The sequence below is a fragment of the Schistocerca piceifrons genome, chromosome 9 (assembly GCF_021461385.2).
Source record: "Schistocerca piceifrons isolate TAMUIC-IGC-003096 chromosome 9, iqSchPice1.1, whole genome shotgun sequence".
Lineage (NCBI taxonomy): Eukaryota > Metazoa > Arthropoda > Insecta > Orthoptera > Acrididae > Schistocerca > Schistocerca piceifrons.
The window spans coordinates 69,688,923-69,709,865 of NC_060146.1; the positions used below are offsets into that span (position 1 = coordinate 69,688,923).

General features: G+C 42.0%; 1 non-coding gene across 1 annotated transcript; it reads right to left on the bottom strand.

Annotated features, from left to right (window-relative positions):
* Positions 1-20,622: 20,622 nt before the first annotated feature.
* Positions 20,623-20,697, bottom strand: Trnat-ugu. Its single transcript has one exon. It is a non-coding gene; the product is annotated as a tRNA-Thr (tRNA).
* Positions 20,698-20,943: the final 246 nt, after the last annotated feature.

Genomic DNA, 20,943 nt, shown 5'->3' on the forward strand with positions numbered 1-20,943 from the left:
GTAATTAATGTTTTGTAAAGATATAAAATACACAGTGGACTAACACTGAACGATGTGTAGTTCCAGTTGTGTTCAAAACAAACAAAGAACAAAGAGAAGTCATCGGCTCCTAGTTCCTCTCTCACATATCCATTTATGTTTCTTCCCCTATCAATACTACCAATGCTACAGGTAATCACAGCATTTACTGCGTCGTATATGTAGTATGCCAAAAGTACCGAACCGTAGATTTAGTATCGTGCAACTCTAATTAATGACCATCGACGTTTTTGTTAATCATTTTTCAGCCCTGTGGTTTTTATTTCTAAAATCGTAATCGTGTGTAGTCGCAGTCTCTGTACTGTTGTGCTGTGATTGTCGCGCTGTAAACGCAGAGTGTGAAAATAACTGACGCTACTTCCTGCTCTGTAGTGAAACACCCGCGTGGAACATCGTTAAAAGCTGCCGAGAAATAGATTGTTCTTACTGTTTTTCACAATTCTACAGAATAAAGCGACTTTGCTGTGTTCCTTACCAAAGTCGTGAAGTTTATGTGGAAAAGACGCATAGCTGAATCAGTGGCGTTGTGAAGTAGTAATCTGGTCCGTCAGTGGATCGCTGGTTCAAATCATGCTTCGGTCTTCTTCTTTTAGTATAACTGCATCACTTAAATATAAAATTCGTCAAATATATGCTAATTAACACATATCTAATTTCAACATAGCGTTATACAGCCAACCAGTTGCTAATAACTATCTGGTACATTGACCTAGGTTTCGACACCCACTAAGGATGTCTTCATCAGAATGTAAATGTTGATGAACCCCATAAAATGTATAAAAAATTTAATATGACACAAACACGAACGAGCGGCTCTAGGCGCTTCAGTCTGGAACCGCGCGACCGCTACGGTTGCACATTCGAAACCTGCCTCGGGGATGGATGTGTGAGATGTCCTCATGCTAGTTACGTTTAAGTAGTTCTAAGTTCTAGAGGACTGATGAGCTCAGATGTTAAGTCCCCTAGTGCTCAGAGCCATTTGAAGAAAAAAACAAACATAAGATGACATTTGTCATGACGTACAAAGGTTACCTCCCTCCATGAATCATGGACCTTGCCGATGGTGGGGAGGCTTGCATGCCTCAGCGATACAGATGGCCGTACCATAGGTGCAACCACAACGGAGGGGTATCTGTTGAGAGGCCAGGTTCCTGAAGAGGGGCAGCAACCTTTTCAGTAGTTGCAAGGGTAACAGTCTGGATGATTGACTGATCTGGCCCTGTAACAATAACCAAAACGGCCTTGCTGCGCTGGTACTGCGAACGGCTGAAAGCAAGGGGAAACTACAGCCGTAATTTTTCCCGAGGGCATGCAGCTTTACTGTGTGGTTAAATGATGATGGCGTCCTCTTGGGTAAAATATTCCGGAGGTAAAATAGTCCCCCATTCCGATCTCCGGGCGGGACTACTCAAGAGGATGTCGTTATCAGGAGGAAGAAAACTGGCGTTCTATGGATCGGAGCGTGGAATGTCAGATCACTTAATCGGGCAGGTAGGTTAGAAAATTTAAAAGGGAAATGGATAGATTAAAGTTAGATATAGTGGGAATTAGTGAAGTTCGGTGGCAGGAGGAAGAAGACTTCTGGTCAGGTGACTACAGGGTTATAAACACAAAATCAATTAGGGGTAATACAGGAGTAGGTTTAATAATGAATAGGAAAATAGGAATGCGGGTAAGCTACTACAAACAGCATAGTGAACGCATTATTGTGGCCAAGATAGACACGAAGCCCACATCTACTACAGTAGTACAAGTTTATATGCCAACTAGCTCTGCAGATGACGAAGAAATTGAAGAAATGTATGATGAAATAAAAGAAATTATTCTGATAGTGAAGGGTGACGAAAATTTAATAGTCATGGGTGACTGGAATTCGGTAGTAGGAAAAAGGAGAGAAGGAAACGTAGTAGGTGAATATGGATTGGGGCCAAGAAATGAAAGAGGAAGCCCCCTGGTAGAATTTTGCACAGAGCACAACTTAATCATAGCTAACACTTGGTTTAAGAATCACGAAAGAAGGTTGTATACATGGAAGAACCCTGGAGATACTAAAAGGTATCAGATAGATTATATAATGGTAAGACAGAGATTTAGGAACCGGGTTTTAAATTGTAAGACATTTCCAGGGGCAGATGTGGACTCTGACCACAATCTATTGGTTATGACCTGTAGATTAAAACTGAAGAAACTGCAAAAAGGTGGGAATTTAAGGAGATGGGACGTGGATAAACTGAGAGAACCAGAGGTTGTACAGAGTTTCAGGGAGAGCATAAGGGAACAATTGACAGGAATGGGGGAAAGAAATACAGTAGAAGAAGAATAGGTAGCTTTGAAGGATGAAGCAGTGAAGGCAGCAGAGGATCAAGTAGGTAAAAAGACGAGGGCTAGTAGAAATCCTTGGGTAACAGAAGAAATATTGAATTTAATTGATGAAAGGAGAAAATATAAAAATGCAGTAAATGAAGCAGCCAAAAAGGAATACAAACGTCTCAAAAATGAGATCGACAGGAAGTGTAAAATGGCTAAGCAGGGATGGCTAGAGGACAAATGTAATGATGTAGAGGCTTATCTCACTAGGGGTAAGATAGATACTGCCTACAGGAAAATTAAAGAAACCTTTGGAGATAAGATAACCACTTGTATCAAGAGCTCAGATGGAAACCCAGTTCTAAGCAAAGAAGGGAAAGCAGAAAGGTGGAAGGAGTATATAGAGGGTCTATACAAGGGCGATGTACTTGAGGACAATATTATGAAAATGGAAGAGGATGTAGATGAAGATGAAATGGGAGATACGATACTGCGTGAAGAGTTTGAGAGAGCACTGAAAGACCTGAGTCGAAACAAGGCCCCAGGAGTAGACAACATTCCATTGGAACTACTGACGGCCTTGGGAGAGCCAGTCCTGACAAAACTCTACCATCTGGTGAGCAAGATGTATGAAACACGCGAAATACCCTCAGACTTCAAGAAGAATATAATAATTCCAATCCCAAAGAAAGCAGGTGTTGACAGATGTGAAAATTACCGAACAATCAGTTTAATAAGTCATAGCTGCAAAATACTAACACGAATTCTTTACAGACGAATGGAAAAACTAGTAGAAGCCGACCTCGGGGAAGATCAGTTTGGATATTTTAGAAATGTTGGAAGACGTAAGGCAATACTGACCTTACGACTTATCTTAGAAGAAAGATTAGGGAAAGGCAAACCTACGTTTCTAGCATTTGTAGACTTAGAGAAAGCTTTTGGCAATGTTGACTGGAATACTGTCTTTCAAATTCTAAAGGTGGCAGGGGTATAATACAGGGAGCGAAAGGCTATTTACAAGTTGTACAGAAACCAGATGGCAGTTATAAGAGTCGAGGGACACGAAAGGGAAGCAGTTGTTGGGAAGGGAGTAAGACAGAGTTGTAGCCTCTCCCCGATGTTATTCAATCTGTATATTGAGCAAGCAGTAAAGGAAACAAAAGAAAAATTCGGAGTAGGTACTAAAATCCATGGAGAAGAAATAAAAACTTTGAGGTTCGCCGACGACATTGTAATTCTGTCAGAGACAGCAAAGGACTTGGAAGAGCAGTTGAACGGAATGGATAGCGTCTTGAAAGGAGGATATAAGATGAACATCAACAAAAGCAAAACGAGTATAATGGAATGTAGTCGAATTAAGTCGGGTGATACTGTGGGAATTAGATTAGGAAATGAGACACTTAAAGTAGTAAAGGAGTTTTGCTATTTGGGGAGCAAAATAACTGACGATGGTCGAAGTAGAGAGAATATAAAATGTAGACTGGCAATGGCAAGGAAAGCGTTTCTGAAGAAGAGAAATTTGTTAACATCGAGTATTGATTTAAGTGTCAGGAAGTCATTTCAGAAAGTATTTGTATGGAGTGTAGCCATGTATGGAAGTGAAACATGGACGATAAATAGTTTGGACAAGAAGAGAATAGAAGCTTTCGAAATGTGGTGCTACAGAAGAATGCTGAAGATTAGATGGGTAGATCACATAACTAATGAGGAAGTATTGAATAGGATTTGGGAGAAGTTTGTGGCACAACTTGGCCAGAAGAAGGGATCGGTTGGTAGGACATGTTCTGAGGCATCAAGGGATCACCAACTTAGTACTGGAGGGCAGCGTGGAGGGTAGAAATCGTAGAGGGAGACCAAGAGATGAATACACTAAGCAGATTCAGAAGGATGTAGATTGCAGTAGGTACTGGGAGATGAAGTAGCTTGCACAGGATAGAGCAGCATGGAGAGTTGCATCAAACCAGTCTCAAGGCTGAAGACCACAACAACAACAACATACAAAGGTTCCTTACGTAAAATTACACTGCAAAAAACCAATGGTCAGAAATTGGAGCAGCTATGCTAGAGTCAAAAATATAGTAAACCACTTTCCAGTCTTATGCCACTTGTGCCTAGCTAGGTATAACATTAGACTGATCGGCCCAATGGCTTACATTGTTGCCACGAAAACAATACAAGTTGCGCCGCCTATCTGGCGCGAACAGTGGCATGGGCCCATTCGAAACATTATAACGCAAATAACTGGAATTTAGTAGAACAAAACATAAAGAAAGAGAGTTTAATATACACATTCCAAAAAAAGTTTTGCATTACTTCGGTTCCAAGATTTCCGGAACCTCTACAGAAAATTGGAATAGAGATCAACATAAGCATCATTTCCGCCTTTTTATTTATGAAAACCACCATACAGCGGGACCTTCAGAGGTGGTGGTCCAGATTGCTGTACACACCGGTACCTCTAATACACAGTAGCACGTCCTCTTGCATTGATGCGTGTCTGTATTCGTCGTGGCATACTATAGACAAGTTCTTCAAGGCACTGTTGGTCCAGATTGTCCCACTACTCAACGGCGATGCAGCGTAGATCCCTCAGAGTGGTTGGTGAGCCACGTCGTCTACAAACAGTCATTTTCAATCTGGCCCAGGCATGTTCGACTGGGTTCATGTCTGGAGGACGAGCTCGCTACTCTAGTCGAGCGACGACGTTATTCTGAAGGAAGTCATTCACAAGATGTGCACGATGGGCTGCGAATTGTTGTCCATGAAGACCGATCCCTCACCATTATGCTGCCGATATGGTTGCACTATCGGTCGGAGGATGGCATCCACGTATCGTCCAGCCGTTACAGCGCCTTCCATGACCACCACCAACGTACGTCGGCCCCACATAATACCACCGCAAAACAGCAAGGAACCTCCACCTTGCTGCACTGGCTGGACAGTGTGTCTAAGGCGTTCAGCCTGACCGGCTTGCCTCCAAACACGTCTCCGACGATTGTCTGGTTGAAGGCATATGCGACACTTAGCGGTGAAGAGAACGTGATGCCAATCCTGAGCAGTCTATTCGGCATGTTGTTTGGCCCATCTGCACCGCGATGCATGGTGTCGTGGTTGCAAAGATGGATTTCGCCATGGACGTCGGAGTGAAGTTGCGCATCATGTGGCCTATTTTGCACAGTTCGAGTCGTAACAAGACGTCCTGTGGCTGCACGAAAAGCATTATTCAACACGGTAGCGTTGCTGTCAGGGTTCATCTGAGCCATAATCCGTAGGTAGCGGTCATTCACTGCAGTTGTAGCCCTTGGGCGGCCTGAGCGAGGCATGTCATCGACAGTTCCGGTACCTCTGTATCTCCTCCATGTCCGAACGACATGAGCCTGGACTCTTCCCTTGTTGATAGCCCTTCCTGGCACAAAGTGAGAAAGCGGACGCGATTGAACCGCGGTATTCACCGTCTAGGCAAGGTTGCACTACAGGCAACATAAATCGTGTACCTCCCTCATGGTGGAATGACTGGAACTGATCGGCTGTCGGACTCCCTCCGTCTAATACGCGCAGCTCATTCATGGTTGTTTACATCTTTCGGAGGGTTTCGTGACATCTCTGAACAGTCAAAGGGACTGTGTCTGCTATACAGTATCCACAGTCAACGTCTATCTTCGTGAGTTCTGGGAACCGGGACGATGTAAAACTTTTTTTGACGTGTGTATTATTTAAAATTCAGAGTAGTCAAGCCGATCAAGTATAACCAATATCATCTGTTATACTTTACAGAAATTACTATTGCGTAAAGGACAGAATAACACAGAAAATTTTTATAAACAGCTGTACAATCCAAAAGTGGTTCAAATGGCTCTGAGGACTATGTGACTTAACTTCTGAGGTCATCAGTCCCCTACAACTTAGAACTACTTAAACCTAACTACCATAATGACATCACACACATCCATGCCCGAGGCAGGATTCGAACCTGCGACCGTACCGGTCGCGCGGGTCCAGACTATTGCGTCTAGAACCGATCGGCCATGTACAATCCAGAAAATATTTTTATGTAGCTACCCTTAGTAGCGCATGTCTGAGACATTGGACGAAAGTGATGTTTCGGAACAAGAGGCAAGAAAATAGAGTAAAAATAGCGGAATGAAAATTCGCCATCTGTGTATTGAAACCATTAAAAACAAATATTGTTACGTAGTTGCAATTGGTCACTGAGGATGAGGCCATCGTTCTTAGAAATATGCTTGAAAATATTCATGTCTCCGAGTACACCGAGCGTATGATCTTTCATTTCTCTTTCTAAAATGCATATTTCTTCACCACATTTCGGTTTGTGTACGGAAATTAGCAGACGATCAGCAAAAGTAGAACTGTGCACATCTGTGGCTCTTTTTCTCAATGAATGTTCCTTATACCTGACACTAAAGCAACTTCCAGTTTGTCCTCTATAATAAACGGGACACGTGTCACAAGGATTTTATTCACTCCTGAATTGTGTATATGAGCAACTGTGCACTTGAGATTATGGCTGAGAGTTTTTTGCAGGTTACTGTTCGGGAAAATGTACCTTTGAAGCCGTATTTTTTTACCAGAAGACGAAGTCCGCCCCTGGTAGCTGAGTGGTCAGCGTGACGGAATGTCACACCTAACGGCCCGGGTTCGATTCCCGGCTGGGTCGCAGATTTTCTCCGCTCAGGGACTGGGTGTTGTGTTGTCCTAATCATCACCATTTCATCCCCATCGACGTGCGAGTCGCCGAAGTGGCGTCAACTCGAAAGACTTGCACCCGGCGAACGGTCTACCCGACGGGAGGCCATAGCCACACGGCAATTCCATCAGAAGACGTGAAATTTCGTACGAAATAGCGCCATTTATGGAAAATGCACGTATTCTGCTTTCTAATTGCATATTACACGCTTAATTCCGCTTTTTATTGAAAGTAGGTATTGTAATTGCGTCTGCTTAAGTTGTCATTTCACTTGTTTTTTGTACGATGCAAAATGTGAGCAGTTCAAAACGACACGTAAACGTGTTTATACTCAAAGAAAACATTCGAAAAGTAATCCCAATCGTTCAAAACTCGCTTTGATTGGCAGGCGGAAGCCAGGTAATCTATATAATTTCGCCCAAATGAGAGAGTTTCGACATCGGTGGGAAATACACCAACTGTACGGTTGCCGTATAAAAGTTTGTTCAATTTCAGTATTATAAAACACCAGTTGAAACTACACACGCTTTATTTTTCAAAACAACATTATTCAAGTTGGCGGAAGTTATGGGAGTAACAAAAATTATTCACTTAATTTAAACATTTTCCTAACTTCTCATTTAAGAAATTTTAGACCTCTAAAGCATTTGGAAACCAGAAATTCTATACTAATTACAACACAAGCAATATAAAACGCATAGTCACATAAGCAGTCATAATGGTCATAGACTGAATACAACTGGTGACGGTCGTGTTTTATTTGTCATTTAACAGGTGTGAAAACCCAAAATATAAAATTAACACTAAAAAAACGTAGGTCGGACAAAAATTACATGTCGTTGCATCTCCAAAGCAAGTGCTAATCGGTCGTTTTTATGACAATTGTGGAAATCAGGAAATGGAAATACATAGAAATAAGCTATTTTTGGGACTGAAACATTTTCATTGTTGTAATGGTTAAGGGGGTCGGCGAGTGAGGTGTGCGCTGTGCCTTTGTCGGACGAGGAAAGGGGTAGGGAAAGATGCGAAGGAGAAGCCCTTATATGGGGTTGGATGGGAAGGAACGGACTATAGTTGATAGGATATACTGCGTCGGGGGGAGGGAGTTTGTTATTGGCTTGGGTACAGAGTCTGTGGGGCTTAAGACAGGGGGAGACTGAATGAAAGTGTTTACGGAATGCTGGGAAAGTATCTCGATTCTCCTTCAAGTTTTTTCCCCTTACTAAGAACGAGATCAGAAAAGTTCGTACGGTTTCTGTTAGTTTCAGGGAACCAGACATCTTCGTCCACTAAGTCTCTCAGTTTTCTTTCCATTTTTCCGGGCACCATTCTGGTCGTCACCTGATTCACAAGGCAGGCCCTGCTGTATGAATCTAGAAGCCTCGGAGTGATATTTTCCCGGCGACGCGATAACCAGTCGGTAGCGTCGGTTGTTACAGGTAAAGCCAGGCAACCGTGTCAGAGTTTCCAGGGAAACCCGCAGAATCTGCCGACGGTCACGTATTGCGTCCACAGTCGCGGTTTTACGGTGGATTTAGGGCCTCTACGTACCCAGTACTCAGAACAAACCGAGCAACATCCTTTCCAGTTTCTTAAGCTAAATGTATTTGACACAACCCCGGAAGACCTAAGTCGAAAGAAAGCGGAGGGGAAAGACGATCGTTTAGAAAATGAATCATTATTTAAGCTGGCGTGTCAGACATTTGAAACATGCGGAATTACCTTTACATCTCAAGAAAAAAAGTGTAACTATGCCAACATCTAAGAACGCAGGTTCTGCCAGATGTGAATATTATCATGATTTTATCTTGAAACTGTTCCATTTGGTGTGTATTTGCATCGAAGAACAATAATATCAGAAATTGAGTCCGCCTTGATGCAAAACACCTTGTTTTTCGTTTATTTCTTTATTCTCCCAAACTAGTTTCGGCGACAAATATCACCATCATCAGTGAATTTTTTCAAATCTAAAACATGCAGAAAATAGCATGGCCATACAAACACAGTAGCACATTATTTCATAAATGTACATAAATGTAATAATGTGCTACTGCGTTTGTATAACCGTACGATTTTCTGCATGTTTTAGATTTAAAAAAACCACTGATGATGGTGTTATTTGTCGCTGAAACTGGTTTGGGAGAATAAAGAAATAAACGAATAACAGGGTGTTTTGCATCAAGGCGGACTCAATTTCTGATATTATTGTGAATATTATTTCAAAATCAATTAAAAACGTCATGATTGTAAAATGCTACGACCAGTTATCTACAGAAGGATGGAGCACATTTTTTGGATCACAGGTAGAATGATACTAAACTCTAGTTATTAATATCCGTAAATATAGGTCGTCAATAATGATACAATGCATACAATGCGAAGTTATCTACGACTTGTAGAGAAAACAGCCTGCTCTTATAACAGTCTAAGAACCTGTAAACGGAACACTCGTATTATGTAATCCGTACAATGAGTGAGCAGTAAAACAAACCACATGTAACGTTCGAAAGAGAATTAACATTCAATTAGAAGAATTACCCGCATGTCTGAAAAAACAGATCTCGCTGAAGATCCACAACTGTACGACATACTGAATTACTGATTGCGTAGTCTTTGACATCAGATATATTGGATGTAGATTTACTACCTACCAGTGATATGTGAAAGGAACGCCGGCCGCTGTGGCCGAGCGGTTCTAGGCGCTTCACTCTGGAATTGCGTGACCCCTACGGTCGCAGGTTCGAATCCTGCCTCGGGCATGGATATGTGTGATGTCCTTAAGTTAGTTAGGTTTAAGTAGTTCTGAGTTCTAGGGGGCTGATGACCTCAGATGTTAAGTCTCATAGTGCTCAGAGCCATTTTGTGAAATGAGCTCCAAACCTGAATTTCCCGGTTAATGGGAGTTGTCGTCTTAACGACTTAGGCTATCCGTGGATGCTTTCCGAAGCGTCCCAGACCTCCAAATGTCTCTTTGTCTAAATCCTTATGCCGTGGGCTGCTGTCATTACCTGTTCGTTGGAAACGTTATTAATTCGATTCCTGCGCCAGGGAGAATGAGACAACGTGGAATGAAGACGGCTCGCGTAACGCTCAGTCTGGCACAAATTTTCAGTAATAGCACATCTACACCTGCGACAACTGATGTCAAAGAATTCACAACCAGCGAATAAATTTCGAATTATATCTGATAGAAGAAATAAAAACTTTCATACAGTGATCAAACAAAATTTTGCGTATTGCTTTATTGTCAGCATTGGACATAATAGGAAACAAAACTGGTTTTGTTGTGGCAGAAACAGTCGCAAGAAAACGATAGTAAAGAAGATAAATACATCTCTGCTTGGTAAACATAAACAAATACAATCAGAGAAAAATTACAAAAGATGACGCGGCAGACATCTCAGTTTCTTCTCAGTCTCTTTCAAACTCTGAAGGTGGCAGAGGTAAAATACAGGGAGCGAAAGGCTATTTACAATTTCTACAGGAACCAGATGGCAGTTGTAAGAGTCGAGGGGCATGAAAGGGAAGCAGTGGTTGGGAAGGGAGTGAGGGTTGTAGCCTTTCCCCGATGTTATTCAATCTGTATATTGAGCAAGTAGTGAAGGAAACAAAAGAAAAGTTCGGAGTAGGTATTAAAATCCACGGAGAAGAAATAAAAACTTTGAGGTTTGCCGATGACATTGTAATTCTGTCAGATACAGCAAAGTTCTTGGAAGAGCAGTTGAACGGAATGGATAATGTCTTGAACGGAGGATATAAGATGAACATCAACAAAGGCAAAATGAGGATAATGGAATGTAGTCGAATTAAGTCGGGTGATGCTGAGGAAATTAGATTAGGGAATGAGACACTTAAAGTAGTAAAGGAGTTTTGCTATTTGGGGAGCAAAATAACTGATGATGGTCGAAGTAGAGAGGATATAAAATGTAGACTGGCAATGGTAAGGAAAGCGTTTCTGAAGAAGAGAAATTTGCTAACCTTGAGTATAGATTTAAGTGTCAGGAAGTTGTTTCTGAAAGTATTTGTATGGATTGTAGCCACGTATGCAAGTGAAACATGGAAGGTAAATAGTTTGGTCAAGAAGAGAATAGAAGCTTTGGAAACGTGGCGCTACAGAAGAATGCTGAAGATTAGATGGGTAGATCACATAACTAATGAGGAGGTGTTGACTAGAATTGGGGAGAAGAGGAGTCTGTGGCACGACTTGACAAGAAGAAGAGACCGGTTGGTAGGACATGTTCTGAGGCATCAAGGGATCACATATTTAGCATTGGAGGGTAGCGTGGAGGGAAAAAAATCGTAGAGGGAGACCAACAGATGAATACACTAAGCAGATTCAGAAGGGTGTAGGTTGCAGGAAGTACTGGGAGACGAAGAAGCTTGCATAGGATAGAGTAGCATGGAGAGCTCCATCAAACCAGACTCAGGACTGAAGACCACAACAACAACAACAATACTCCTTACTAAGTTGGCCAAATAAGATCGTGGCATATCGCTCCATTCCTCCATAGCGGTCTCTGTGATTTCTCTGTTGGGACAGGACAAATGAAAATCGCTCCTTTTAGCATTGGCCATGCATTCTCAGTGCATCTGAGAACTGTAGAATATGGGGGCCATTCCATACGACTGTTTGTATGCTCCACTAAGAAGATGTTTACAAGATTGAGACGATAAGATCGTGCATTGTCGTTCGTGATCGTGAATCTTGCTCCAATATGTTCACCAAATGGGGCCACAGTGCGCGCGAGGATCAGTCATCTTCCCGTGTATTGGCATAGAGAGTGTCCTGCAGCCATAGACGTTTGCACTCCAAATCGTGACAACCCCATTGATAGGGATGGCGTTCAGTCACACAGTTAGGGTGTAAACTTTGTCCTCGTTGCCTCCACCCACGAATATTAGTACTTTGAGAGTGGAAACTGATAATGGTCTCGTCGCAAAAGAGCGTTGTGTCCCACTGCTGCCTCGTCCACAAAGAGTAGTTTATTTCCTATATGTCGCGAGCCTTTCTCCATACCCAATTTAGAGCAGGACCCTTGAGGGGCCTTGTGTCACGCAATCCCTGAACGTGGAACCTATTTCATATCATTTGTCTTGAGACCTACACTTCTGTAGCTGCTTGGAACTGCCGCTGCAGAAGTATTGCATTGTGCTGAGGGGGTCTACTTGCTGTTATAGGCAGATATCGGTCCTGCCCACCCATTGAGTTTCTTCTGCGGCAACCACTGTGGCGATCCTGGAGTGGCTGTACGGAACCTACAATAGTATTGTCCTATCCGTTCTGCAGCACGAGTACTTCAGTGTTTACAGGTGACACCGTTGAAATGAGCTGCACATACTGCTCTCTAGTAATAGAAACATGGACTGCCTCGTGTAGAATTACATTACAAATAAGTCAGTGCACTGATATCACAAAGTGTTTCTGAATCACAACATTTAATTCTGAAGTTTCGGCAGTATGCAACATTTATTTTGACCACTGTATTTGCTAAGGTATTCTGTCAGAGAAGGTAGATAATTTGGAATATGAAGTGAACTGAGTGTATAATGTTTTGAGAATGTCTTGTAGAGCGAACATTAACAGAAGCCAAAGAGGGGTAAGTGAATGTACTCGAATTAACCCTTTCAGACCCGATATTTTTCTGGAAGAAGAAAAATTTTTCTTTGCGTGGTAATGGTCTTATGTGATTTTTTAATGATTTTAGGACCAAGATTTATACAAAATATGTACCCGTTTCCAAAACGTACTTTGTTCACTTGGATTCACTTTAAGGGCTAAAATAACTAGTTATGAAATATTCACTATTGTAATAAATAGTAAAATAATCATTCAATAATTTCCATGTAAAATAACAACAGCAATATTCAATTATACACTGGAATATACCGAACCATGTGAATGCTGGTCACGAGTTGCTGCGCACTGCTACATTGACTTGCTGATATTTTTATAGTGATGCCCAATGGTTGGCAGCAGTTGCGCGTGATGAAAAGGTCGAACATTTACAAGTGTGCAGCTCAGGTTCGCTTAGGGAAGAAATACTTTTGTTGCAGCTAACAGACTGTAAAAGTTAATGTACACAATTGTAGTCAGAGGGTGTGAAAGGGTTAAAGTAGGTCAATGGTTTCCAACCTGGGTGTAGCTACCCTCTGAGGGGTAAAATGAGATCTTGTGAGGGGTAAAAACAGAAGCATTCAGTTGTGGTTTGGTCATGGAACTACATTATTTTATTACCATTATCACTTTTCATAAGACTGTAATAATGAGCACATAAGTTCCCAATAACTAAATTTGTTGCTCAAATACTAGTAGTAACACTTGACTAAATGTGGTGGATGTTACAGCTTGTGAAACGAATCTATAAAAAACATCTTCTTCACATAGTCCACCCAACTACCCACGCATTCTGTACTGCGTACCATCATTTTGTCACAGTAAAATTGAGACATACATATCGTATTCACGAAAATGGTTTCTCCGAGTTGTGGGTAGTTCCCACAATGGATCTGAAATTGTTTCATCTTTTACTTCGCAATAGTTAAATGAAGTAATTGATAGCGGGACACTGCAATAAGTAATAGCTACTACATTACTCTGGAGCCCTACTCAGTATTATCATTATTATTGCTGCTATTATTGTAAGGTGTCAGGAAAATCCAACACCTTCCATGAAAACCCTGACAAGATAGCAAATCCGGCAGTATGTCACACAGCTGACATTAAATTAACCAAAGTAATACGATCAACGAGTGAGCAAATGGAATACCTCAGACTAACACAAGAACGCCTAAATGCATGTCATACCTTCCCACCGTGAAACAGACGCAGTTCCGAGGGGAGAAACGAGAACAGAAGCCGAGAGCAGAGCCGTGTAAGCTAGAAGGCCCTACGATAAGGGACGGACACCCACGTCGCCAGCTAACCACCCCCTAGCCCATGTTAAAAGACAGAGTCCTCCAGAAGAACAGTATAGATCTTACGATAGCACTAAAAGGGCCACACCATCTGCAAGTTTTAGCGTGAAACTATACGCGTCTCTGTGACGTAGCAAACATTAAAAACATTGCCCCACCACGAAAAGTATAACGTTTCTCATTGGATAGACAGAATTTTTGTAGGCGGAGCTTAAGGTTAACATTGAGACCCTGATTGGTCAGTTGTAAACACAGCCAGATACCTTTTTCTTAAACCCACTTCAGTAACTTGTAGTAAAGAGAAGTTCGGTAGAGTTGCTACCGAGACGGCGAGGTGTGTGGAGCTGCACTGCCCGCCGCCTCCTGAAGCTGCGTAACGACCGATATGGCATAAGAGCACATAAGGATTCACTCAGAACTGCAGAAGTCTCATCTGTTACATACCCTTTTTGCATAATACTAATGTCGATCGTCGATTAAACTTCGTGGTATTCACATTTGATACTTGAAGTTACAATCTTAAACGCAATGATTTTTCTGTTATATAATTATTGAGAAGCCATATCGGCCACTGTAATTTACGACACGTTAAATAAGCAATTAAAGATAATTGAGGGTCACTGTAGACCATTTTTGATAGTTTTCTCTTTTATGAAACTTAGCTTAAACCTAGATTATAGATATGATATGGCACAGGTCATCCTTCGATCTATTGCAGAACTTGGAAACCCATTCAGGGAATATTCGTTCACATTTTTGTTGAACGCAGTTGGTTTTTATCATCAATAGCGCAATTTATAAACAATGTTTTGTGAGTAGAATAAAAATTCCAATGGTAAACTTAACTGCTTTTTCGACGTTATTTTACCAGTTAATTAAAAATAGGAAAGCCTTGAACCCCTTCCACTAAATTTAGTGAGTATTAAGATTCTTTTACAGGGAGTGCAGTGGAGCTGACACTGAAATCATTAAGTATTTGATTATATCATCGCTAGTCTCACTGAACTCTTCTGAACTCTACGTGTCATGTGTGGTCTGGTGTCCCCTTACCAGCAACAGGTCCCAGGTTCATACTAGTCAATTCCCTAAAAAACACGCTCAGAGCGTCGTTGCGCAAAAGTGATAGAAAGACACGACTTAGAACAAACAGACACCACGCAGAATGTTAGATGATTACTATTATTATTGCTGGCAATGGTTGGACACAAAAGGGTTGTCAGTCTGACTGCATCCAATACCTGCCAGTCTCGGAAGTAAGGCGTCCAGCAGTCACGTGATTTACGAACAATAAGTGTAAAGTCCACATTTTCACTGTTTAATTTTAAGTGGACTTCAGGGCCGGGATGAAGCAGGTGTCGTTAGGGAGAGGAGTCCCGCAAAGCAAACGTGTTTTGTGACAGTTATCTGCCTTCTTTCAGAAGCTGATGTCAATTCTCTTACTGACTCATTAGTTCATTGTTTAATAAAACACCTACAGAAGCTAAAAGTCACTTATGTTTTATCATCTTAAAAACAAAAATTTTCAGAGAAAACTATTTTTCGTTCTGCAGTTTAGTTAGGCGCTAATATCTATGACGATGGTTGCACGGGGTGATTGTAGGGGGTGGGGTACCAGGTAACATCTGATTGTGCTCAGGGGTAACGATCTCAGAAGAGCTGTAAACCACTCAATTAGTTTATGATGAGACACTGAAGGTGGCAGAGGAGTTTTGCGATTTTGGGAGCAAAATGACTGACGATATGTTAGTAAAGACTGTATATAATGGAGACTGGCAACATCACAGACAAGAAGTGGATATCCTGCTGTAGAAGAATACTGCATAATACTTGCATAGGTCAACTAGTTGTTGAAGAGCTACTGACTCTAATTGCAGAGAAAAGAGCTTTACGCCGCAGTTCGACTCGAAGAGAGAATAGGTTGATGGGACACATCATTAGGAATTAAGGACTAACTGATTTGGTGTTCGGGGGAAGTGTAAAGGGTAAAAAGGTATACTAACGCTTCGCTACATTAAATACGTGCATGTGGATCTAGTTTGCAGTAGTTATGTAGAGATGAATTGACTTGCAGAACTGCACGGAACTAGTCTCTGGATTCAAAATTACAACAGCCTAATGTTACACTGGTTACCGAAGTGACTTTATGACAGAATCAAAAGGAAATATGTAAATACTTTTTGCAGTCACATTAAGGTGTCGAAAGCCTGAAAAAAACACCTTTTCCAGCACCTGAGACACTTCTGAAAGTACGATACCCCAGCGCCTGTGTTCGTCTGAATTACGGTGCAAAGTTCCTTTGGACATGCATGCAAGCATCATAATACAGGTCTCTTACAACTGTTCTGAGATCATTACCCCCGAGTGTAATCAGACGTTACCTAGTACCCCACCCCCCACAATCAACCCGTGCCACCATCGTCATAGACATTAGGGTCTTAACGTCTCTTACCTATATACCTCAACTAAAAAATGGAATACAAATTTTACGTTCGTCGCATTTTTTGTCTTGTACATCATTAGTACTAGCATCCTGTTCTTCAGTTGACATTTATAGGTGAACTGATGGATGGGATACAAATCTTGCGTTTGTTGCTGTTTTCGCCTTCACTAGTACTGGTATCCTTTTCTTCAGCTTATAATAGTACTAACGAAGGTGAACAAACTGATACACGTAAGTGTTGTATCCTGTACTTCAGTTGAACATATAGGTCATCTGAAATACAGGATACAATCTACATCTGTCAACTGAGGCACTCCATGCCACATGCCAATGTTACATGTGTCCTTTCTTTTCCTTTCTTTTTTATTCAACCTTCAGTTGACCTAAATACATCAACTGAAGGATAGTGCACTAAGACTTCCTACTGCGAAAAAAGTGATATATGTAACATTACAGTCGGTCGGAGTGGCCGAGCGGTTCTAGGCGCTACCGTCTGGAGTCGCGCGACCGCTACGGTCGCAGGTTCGAATCCTGCCTCGGACATGGATGTGTGTGATGTCCTTAGGTTAGTTAGGTTTAAGTAGTTCTAAGTTCTAGGGGACTGCTGACCTCAGAAGTTAAGTCCCATAGTGCTCAGAGCCATTTGTAACATTACATTGTCCACAATCTGTTTTCACAGTACTCCATTCCTTTTGTTCGTCAACATGCGTCTCTGTATTTGCTGTGCATCGTCTGTCATAACTTGTGACGTCATTTTCCAAAGCCCTTGGGTTGTGTCCCATTCTACGGTATTCCCAGTTAACTGTGTAGAACATAAAGAACAGAAATGTTCGATAGATTACCTTACCCTTTATATATCCTGTTCTGTTTCTAGGCAGTTCATCGTTTCCGGTTTTTAGAGGAATCTAGTAAGACTGATCGTACACGTAAAGAAAGTCTTCGTTGCGAGATAACGCCTCATAGGTATGGAACTCATCTAATGCACAGGTAATGGGGGAATGACCTTAACAGAGTAAAGCTACTAGGAACCTTACTATATTCTATGCCTACTTTTGACAGTCTATGGTAGCTTATATTAGTTCTACAACTCTACTCCTATCAGTTCTTCCATTTTCCTGAAAACAATTTGGGTCAATATTTTGCAACCACAACTTAAACTAAAACTTCAAAGAAACTAGTATAAGCATGTGTATTCAAATACAAAGAATGCGGTGCTGCAGTGGACAACGCCTATATAAGACAAAACGTGGCTGGCGCAGTTGTTAACTGCTGTTACTATGGCAGGTTATCAAGATTTAAGTGAGTTTGAACATGATCTTTTTATCGTTGCACGAGTGATGGGGCACAGCATCTCCGAGGTAAGAATGAAATAGGAATTTTCCCATACGATCATTTCACGAGTGTGCAGTGAATATTAGGAACCCAGTAAAACATCAAACCTCCGGCATCGCTGCGGCCGGAAAAAGAGCCTGTAAGAAGACTACCGTCGATGAGTGAAGTGAATCGCTCAAAGTGACAGAGGTGCAATCCTTCCGCTAATTACTGCAGATTTCAATGCTTGGCCATCAGCAACTGTCAGCATTCGAACCATACATCTACATCTACATGACTACTCTGCAATTCACATTTAAGTGCTTGGCAGAGGGTTCATCGAACCACAATCATACTATCTCTCTACCATTACACTCCCGAACAGCGCGCGGGAAAAACGAGCACCTAAACCTTTCTGTTCGACCTCTGATTTCTCTTATTTTATTTTGATGATCATTCCTACCTATGTAGGTTGGGCTCAAAAAAATATTTTCGCATTCGGAAAAACGCCTTTGCTTTAATGACTTCCATCCCAACTCGCATATCTGCCACACTCTCCCCCCCTTTACGTGATAATACAAAACGAGCTGCCCTTTTTTGCACCCTTTCGACGTCTTCCGTCAATCCCACCTGGTAAGGATCCCACACCGCGCAGCAATATTCTAACAGAGGACGAACGAGTGTAGTGTAAGCTGTCTATTTAGTGGAGATGTTGCATCTTCTAAGTGTCCTGCCAATGAAACGCAACCTTTGGCTCGCCTTCCCCACAACATTATCTATGTGGTCTTTTCAACTGAAGTTGTTCGTAATTTTACCACCCAGGTACTTAGTTGAATTGACAGCCTTGAGAATTTTACTATTTATCGAGTAATCGAATTCCAACGGATTTCTTTTGGAACTCATGTGGATCACCTCACACTTTTCGTTATTTAGCGATAACTGCCACCTGCCACACCATACAGCAATCTTTTATAAATCGCTTTGCAACTGATACTGGTCTTCGGATGACCTTACTAGACGGTAAATTACAGCATCATCTGCGAACAACCTAAGAACTGCTCAGATTGTCACCCACGTCATTTATATAGATCAGGAACAGCAGAGGTCCCAGCACGCTTCCCTGGGGAACACCTGATATCGCTTCAGTTTTACTCGATGATTTGCCGTCTATTACTACGAACTGCGACCTTCCTGACAGGAAATCACGAAACGTCATCGATATGGGCTTTCGGAGCCGAAGGCCCTCGCGTGTACCCTTGACACAAAGCTTTACCCCTCGCCTGGGTCAGTCAACACCGACGTCGGACTGTTGGTGACTGGAAACACGTTGCCTGGTCGGACGAGTCTCTTTTCAAATTGTATCGAGCGGCGGGTGGGGCAGGACTTCACATTTTACGTTTCCAATCACGTTTTGACCTCTTTTCTTAACGTAGGGTCGAGAGTTGTCGTGCTACAAAATCACTTTTTCGTGCCTCTCACTGTGTTGCGGCCGTTTGCCTTTTAATGTTCTGCTCAGACGCATTGATTGCGTTCGGTAAAGACCACCTGTGATTGTTGAACGTGGATTTAACACCTCATAGTACACGACGCCGAGCTGGTCCCATTAAAGGCAGAGCTTGATCTTGGAGCCGTGAAAATACGGTTTGGCCGTCGACGTGGAAGAATGGCTGGGATATCCCCATGATTTTTTCCGTTTAGGGTTATCGTAATGAGCCCATTTTTCGTGACCGGTCACGATGCGATGCAGAAATCCCTTCCGTTTTTGCCTCTGAAACATCTGTTCCCAAACACACAAACGCCGTTCAATGTCTCTTGGCTTCAGCTCACACGGGACCTGAGTTTCATAGCCTTAAGACGTTTTGAAATGGCTTGCTGTGTCTCTTCCACTAATCGTGCAACCTCTTCTTCAGTTTTACCGTCTACACTTAGCAATGTCTCCAATTCTGCATATTAGAAAACTTTCTCTGTTCCACCACTATGCCCCTCAGCGTTTTTGAAGCGTTGAAACCAATCACGACACGTTCTTTCACTAATAGCGTCCTTACCATACGTACTTGGGAGCATCCGATGAGACACAGCTGCTGTTTTCTTCATATTGAAACAAAACAGTAACACCTCCCGAAAATGACGAGAATTAGGCTCGTAAATTGTCATTTTCAATCAAGAACAACTTTATGATGCAGACACAAACCGACTAATAAAAAAAAACAAAAAAACTTTGAACATAGCTGCTAAGGTTCAGTGACCGTGTCAGAATTATATTAGAACAAATAAGTCCTAGGTCACTAATATTAAGTCAAAATTGACCAGGTTTCGACGCTACCCTATGAGCGTCGTCTTCAGAATTAAATTTACTGTTCTAAAACATTAATATAATTGAAGTTTGTACTGACTGGAAAGAAATGCAGTACTTACAAGACACATTTTAAAAAAACCTAAGCCTTAAAGGCGACGTTGTGAATAGTTGCAAATAAGATGGCGAGCCGCTAAGGGCCGCTCGTACTTGAGTGAATAAGAGTTGCAACAAGACTGAGGTGCCCACGTTAGAAAGTGTGGGCAAGTAAACATGGTGTTGCTACGAGCGCCATCTAGTAGCCGCAGAAACAACTAGGCTACTGTTCATTCAAAATTAGACACATGAAATTGTGATGAAGCTGATTCAGGCATAACGTATGCACTAATGATAATAGGATGAAGTTACATATTTATCTGCTTTAAACAGAGATACATTTTGTAACGTAAAAAAACGTCAGTTATAACTATATATGACGGTAGTATCTGTTCCCGAAAGAACAGTTACCGTGTATGACCATGCGGCTTTGCTAGAAATGAAATGATAATTAAATAGACACCCTAGCTGCAAGCAGGCGTTGTTACACTTCATTGGGGACATGTTGAAAATGTGTGCCCCGACCGGGACTCGAACCCGGGATCTGCTGCTTACATGGCAGACGCTCTATCCATCTGAGCCACCGCGGGCACAGAGGATAGTGCGTCTGCAGGGACTTATCCCTTGCACGCTCCCCGTGAGACCCACATTCCCAACATGTCCATAACACTACATTCGTAGTGCGCCTAATAGATGTTTGCCCATCATACTCATTACTCGTGGCAGATTAATCTACCAAGTCCCGTACGAGTTCGGGCATAGCGTGTGCGTTCGCACAAGAAGGTCAAAGGCCGGGAACCCATATTTTTAACTATATATGACGGTAGTATCAGTTCC